This window comes from Babylonia areolata, chromosome 4 (genome assembly GCF_041734735.1).
Source record: "Babylonia areolata isolate BAREFJ2019XMU chromosome 4, ASM4173473v1, whole genome shotgun sequence".
Classification (NCBI taxonomy): Eukaryota; Metazoa; Mollusca; class Gastropoda; order Neogastropoda; family Buccinidae; genus Babylonia; species Babylonia areolata.
In genome coordinates this window covers 17,373,064-17,379,362 of record NC_134879.1, presented here as the reverse complement: position 1 = coordinate 17,379,362, position 6,299 = coordinate 17,373,064, and the positions used below count along the sequence as shown (strand labels likewise).

The following is a 6,299-nucleotide window of genomic DNA, read 5'->3' as shown; positions in this document are numbered from 1 at the left end:
GTGTGTATTCTCATAAGTTTTAGGGGGTACATAGATATACTGATGGGTATTCATTGTATTGTTTCTATCAATCTTTGTTGGACCCATCTGTGGAAACACTGATGGGCCTCATCCTAGTTCTTTCTTTGAATGAGGTTATAGCATGTCAGCTGCTGTCTGTCATATTGGTGCAGTTTTGTTTCCAACTACACTGGTTGACCTTTACAATTTCTGAGTCTGGGAAGGCAATGGCATGTTCATCGTTTCAAAATGGCAGTCTCAACTAGGAGTGAAATTTATCAAGAGTCATCGTTCATTGGTCAAACACCAGTGGCCAATCATTTTGACACACTGCGACAAATACTTTACTTGTTGCCTGGATTAAAATTTAAAATTTTTTTTTTTTATTACTGTTCGTTTCTGTGTACTGTAAATAACATACAAAAAAATATGGTCAGATCATATTTGTGAACAGGTCTGTTTAAGATGGAGTGTCTGCAGTGAAAATTTTTATTCCTATTTATTTATTTTTTTTTTTTAGCTGAATAATTGTTTTTAGAAAACATTGAAGAAACTGTCAAAATACAGGGAAATGTTTTCATGATGTAGGATCTTCTCCCGTAGTGCCCCTACCCCTCACTCTGTCGCCCCTCCCTCACCCAACCTTGTCCTAACACTTTTCTGGTCGTTTGTGAGGGTGTTGCCCACCCACTACCCACACCCTGCACCCTCAGCCCCAAGAAAATCCATGGACTTTCCTCATGTGGTTATCTCTTCACTGGGATGAATCAGCTACTTTTTGTTTTTGTTTTTTTGGGGTTTTTTTTTGCATTGATGATCTCTCTGTAAATAGCAGACAGATACTGATCTGTCCTATGGCTTGTTGATTGTTTTTTCCCCCTTCTCTCTTGGTTGTTGTTGACTTTTTGTTGTTGACAGGCATTGGCAGCCTGGCTCAAGTGATATAATATGAGATAGAAGAACGTATGATAAAAATCATGATGAAATGATTTGACTGTGAATAGCTTTTCTTTTCTTTTTATCTTTTTTTTGTTGTTTTTTTTTTTTTGGTGTTGACATTGTGGGGATTTGTTATTTGGATATGTTGCTTTGAATACCATGTAGAGTGTACTTTTTGTTTTCTGCAAGTGTTCTATGAATAGGTACAGTGTGTACTTCCAGACTTAGGCCATTTTGCATGTTTGATAAATTGACGTCTGATTCAATGTGTGTGTGTGTGTGTGTGTGTGTGTGTGTGCTTGGAAATGATTTTTTTTTTTTTTTTTTGCATTGTTAAAAGTGAATAATTTTAACACATTGTTGAAAGTGATTTATGTTTATTGTGAACAGTAAAATTGAAATGACAATTTTTTTTTAGCATCAACCAAGTATACATTCATGTGGATTTTTGATCAACTGTTCATCCTGTTTACTAATACTGAAGATCTTAACAGAAATGGCTTTTGAAGAAAGTATTGTTTTGTATATATGTGTATTTATTGTTGCGCAGACCAAAAACATATTTCCAAGGGTTATGAAGTACTTGAAAAGTGCAGTCTTTCTTGGAATTTGTTTTTCTTTGGTAAGATGCAAAGCATCTACATTGTAAATCAATGATGATTATAATCATGTATTGTTGTTGGGTTTGCTTTTTTTACAAGTTTTTTTTGTTTGTTTCTTTTTTGGTTTGGTTCTGTACATTTTATTTTTGCTTAGGAGCAGGAAAGACATGTATACATGAATGAAAAACCTTGTGAAAGAAGAATTTGCTGTGTTAATCTTGCTTTAATGGCTCATTTAGGAACACTTTGTTTCTTTGGGATATGGCATTATGTCCAATCTGTTTCTATGTATAATACATCAAACACACCAAGCATGAAAATTGATATTGATATGTAATGTTAATATTTTTTCAATGTGTTTTGAGATGATATATCATACACTGGTCATGAACATTTATGATCTTTTTTTTTTTTTTTTTTTTTTTTCAAGTATTCTGTGATTGGAATTGTTTGTGTATTATTCATCTTCACAGTTCTTTCCCATGTTTTCTTTTATAGAATCTCAAGAGGATAGATAGATAGATATGAAGATGTATTTTTGCATTCTGAATTAGTGAATTTGAAAGTGTTTTTGTTTTTGTTTTTTCAGCAAAAGAACCAACATAAATCTATTTGTGACATTTTTAACATGATCAGTGAATTTTATAGAATTAAAGTTGCATGTTACCACTATTTCTCTTCATCTCATGTTTTTAAAAGTGTGCAGTGATAGGTATGATAGTGGCATGGTTAGAGCGTTTCAAATCTGAACACATCCTGGTGGCCTTAGAATGAAGGTTTTTCTAACCTAACAGATGAAGATTTTTCCAATCGCCTGGGTACCAGAGCTGCTACAGTGGCTTATTTATTTTCTTTGAGGGTACAAGCATGAACAAAATCAGTGTTGAACAAGAACAGAACCCAACAGCATGCACATGATCTTGAAGCTGGCACACATGGCTGGCTAAATGAAAGGGAGACAATCAACAACTTGACCTATATACAATAATGAGTGAATATTGAAGCCACAATGATGGGTGTAATAGTCAAGTGGTGTTAAAGCGCTGCCCTAGACTTCCAATTCTAGCGTCCTTGGTTCAAATCTTAGCTTTATCTGGTGGGTTAAGGTGGAGGTTTTTCTGACTTCTCAAGTCACAGACTGGCTGGTGCTTGAGCGCCCTGTGTGTGCATACACATGAAGAAGATCAGATGTGGATGTTAAAGACCCTGTGATACGTGTTCACGTTTAATGGGTTATGGAAACAAAAATATACCCAGCATGCACACGGCCAAAAATGGAATATGATTGCCAACATGGTAGTGTAAAAACGGCTGTGTGACTTGTACATACAGGTGAATATAGGAGTTGCAACCCACAAATGCAGAAGGAGAAGAGAGAGGCAAAAGGGAGACAGAGAGAGATTCTTGTCTTCTTAGCTAGATCATTTTTTAGGAGTCAGTCCAGTCCTTGGCACAAGACTTCAGTTCTCTTGCAGGAATGCCAGAGTTCTAGATTTTCCTCATTATTTTTCATTTTTTCCATTCAAAATGTGCTAAAGCTGAACCGTCACAATCAACATACATTGAACATGTAAACTGTTGTGAACATTTCTTCTCTATGTGAACCACATTTCAAATTATGATCATACTAAAGTAAATTTTGTTCAAAATACTCATACAGCTCTTTCTCCCTGTCTCTCTCTCTCTCACACATGCGTGCGCATGCAAACCGTGCACACAACCAAGCTCACAATAGCATATCCCAGAGAAAAGCAGCAGGAATATGTCATATTCATCGAACACACTGCAGCAAAAATGTACCAAAAATGTACACCAAAAATGGTGTGGTGACTGTGGCAGGAGTGGTTACAAGAAAGAGAATTTTGTAGTGTATCTTTGACATGTTTTCTTTTATATTATTTTGTTTTGATAGAGGTGAACGTTATTGTACTTTGATTATTACATTGAAATTGCCCATCCAGTCAGAAAAAAAAGCCTGTACCTTAGCGAAAGTTTCCTCTTGATAAAAAAATGTTGGTCACTGGTGAATCATACACATCTTCATCTTGTTTTCCAGCCCCCCCTCCCCCCCCCCAATCCCCATTCCCCCCATCAAACCTTTCATTTTTTCATACTTAGTTTTATGGAGAATACAGATTTTAAAGCAACAATACTTTCTGTATTTTCAATTTCATGTGCAGAAATGAATGATATATCTACCACCCTCTCCCCTTGTTTAAAAAAACAAAACAAACAACAACATAAATCATACTTTTTAGAATGTATATTTCTAGATTTTTGTTTTGTGACATCCTTTTTTTTTTTTTTTTTTTTTTACCTTTGAATGTGTGATGTTTACTTTGCTCTGTACTTGATGACAAGGGAGTCTGCTGTTTTGTTGCCTTTATTTTGATTATGTTAGCGTTAGATAACTTTTGCTCATTACTTACAAACACTTCATTTGTGTATGAAAAATAGTCAGTGGAGGGAGTTAAAAAAAAGAAAAAAAAGAAGCTTTTTACAGTTTCCCTGTAGGCATTGGAGTGAATATGATACATTTTGTTTTATTTTAGGTGTGTGAAATTTGCATTGTGTGATCTATTTATCAACACACACTTACACACATACATGTACACATATCACATGTGTGGACACACACACATAAATCCCAAAACAAACCAAAACCAAAACCAAAACAAAACACATCAACATAAACACTCACATACATGGAGAAATGAAAGAAAAATAGTGATTTGTCTGATATTGATGAACTTGACATTCACTTTGATGCAATCACACAAAGTAGACAATTAAATGATATTCCTGAACTGGAGTTGTGGAAGCTGTTGGTGTTCATCTGTGTGTGTGTGTGTGGTGTGTGTGTGTGTGTGTGTGTGTGTGTGTGTGTGTGTGTGTGTGTGTGTGTGTGTGGTGTGTGCATGGCATGCGCATGTGCGCCTATTGTAACGGTTGTGTGCACAGTTTCAGTTTCAGTTTCAGTAGCTCAAGGAGGCGTCACTGCGTTCGGACAAATCCATATACACTACGCCACATCTGCCAAGCAGATGCCTGACCGGCAGCGTAACCTAACGCGCTTTGTCAGGCCTTGAGAAAAACTAAACTAAACTAAACTAAACTAACTAACTAACTAATAATAATATAATTAAAAATAGGTAAATAAATAAATAAATAATAATAATAATGAAAATAAAATAAATAGATAAAAAAAAAAGACGACAATGATGATAAATAAGCAAATAAATGTAAAAAAAAAAAAAAAAAAAGAAAAAGAAAAAAAAAAGTGCACACACGTCTTCGTGTGCGAACATGTCAGTGTGGGTATGCACATCTGTATGTGTGTACATACATGTGTTTGGGAGGCAGGGGAAGGGTTATGACAAATAACAGGAGGGACTCAGTGTCAGAATCAGTAGCTCAAGGAGGCGTCACTGTATTCAGACAGATCCATATACCCTACACCACATCTGCCAAGCAGATGCCTGACCAGCAGCGTAACCCAACGCGCCTTGAGAAAAAAGCGAAAGAAAAAAAAGAAGTAAGTGAATATCTAAATTATTTATATAAAAAAAAGAGAAAAAAAGGAGATAATGATAATAATTATAATAATAATGAGAAGTGAAAATAAAATAAAAAGGCAATAATGATAATAAATGAACAGATATGCAAATACATGTAAAACATACAGACACACAGACACAGACACACACACACATATGCATAACAGATATGCAACAAACATGCAGTTTCACATATATGAAAACGCAAACCAACTGATACACATAAACGTACATGAGCCCCGACACATACACGCACACACACACACACACACAAAAGTTACCCTGCCTCTCCCCCTCCTTCAACCCCACCCCCCATCCCGCACACACTCATTCCTAGGCTATGTATCGCAGCTTCTATGGCGCGCGTACACCACACACACTAACTTATACAAGCACACACACACACATACGCCTATATCCCCCCCCCCCCTCCCCCATCTACCTTCTCCCCGTGTCGAGCGTGTTGCTCAGTCAATTGCGCGTTGAATTCGTACAATTATAGAAACGGTCAAAGGTGGACAACCCTTGATTACAGAGGATAACTACGTTACTCTCCCTTGTATTACATGACTCGCATTCTTTCTGTTCCTTCATAAAAAAAAAAAAAAAAAAAAAAAGAGAGAGAAAAGAAGGAAAAAAGAAAAAAAAAGAAGGAAATAAAGAAGAAGTAAAAAGAAAAAAAAGGAAGGAAAAAAAGTAACTGCATGATAACTACTCGTTCTTGCTTTGCACACACAGAGAAAAGAACAACAAAACATAGAAAAAGTAACTGATAATCATAGAGTAAACAGTAGATATTCAGTTGTATAACTCGTTCTAATCTTTCACACACACACACACACACACATTAATAGTTAAGCGAACAAACAAACGAACAAATAAATAAATAAATGAATGAATGAATAAACGGATAAATAAATAAATTCTTTCTCCGAATCAAACATTGACCTGACGTAAACATGATCTCAGCCGGTGCTCTCCACTTGACTGAGGAGTGACATTAGTTTTCGGTCCAAGGAAAAGCCTGTGATTCACAATGACATGTAGATTAATTTTAGATTTATCTTCCATTGCAAGTCGTATTCCTTTCCATTGATGTATATACATCCATTCTTTCTCACAGGCTTGAAAAAGGGTCAGGAAGACAAAGTCGGAAAAGACTGAAGAGTAAGATGTAGACAAACAACTTGACAAAGACAGA

At 35.8% G+C, this 6,299-nt stretch overlaps 1 pseudogene across 1 annotated transcript in view; it reads left to right on the top strand.

Moving 5' to 3' along the window:
- LOC143280903 (uncharacterized) overlaps positions 1-4,033 on the top strand; it is a 27,050-nt pseudogene extending 23,017 nt beyond the window's left edge. The window contains exon 13 of the transcript XR_013055072.1: positions 1-4,033. This exon is cut by the window's left edge and continues 1,341 nt beyond it. The product of XR_013055072.1 is annotated as an uncharacterized LOC143280903 (transcript).
- Positions 4,034-6,299: the final 2,266 nt, after the last annotated feature.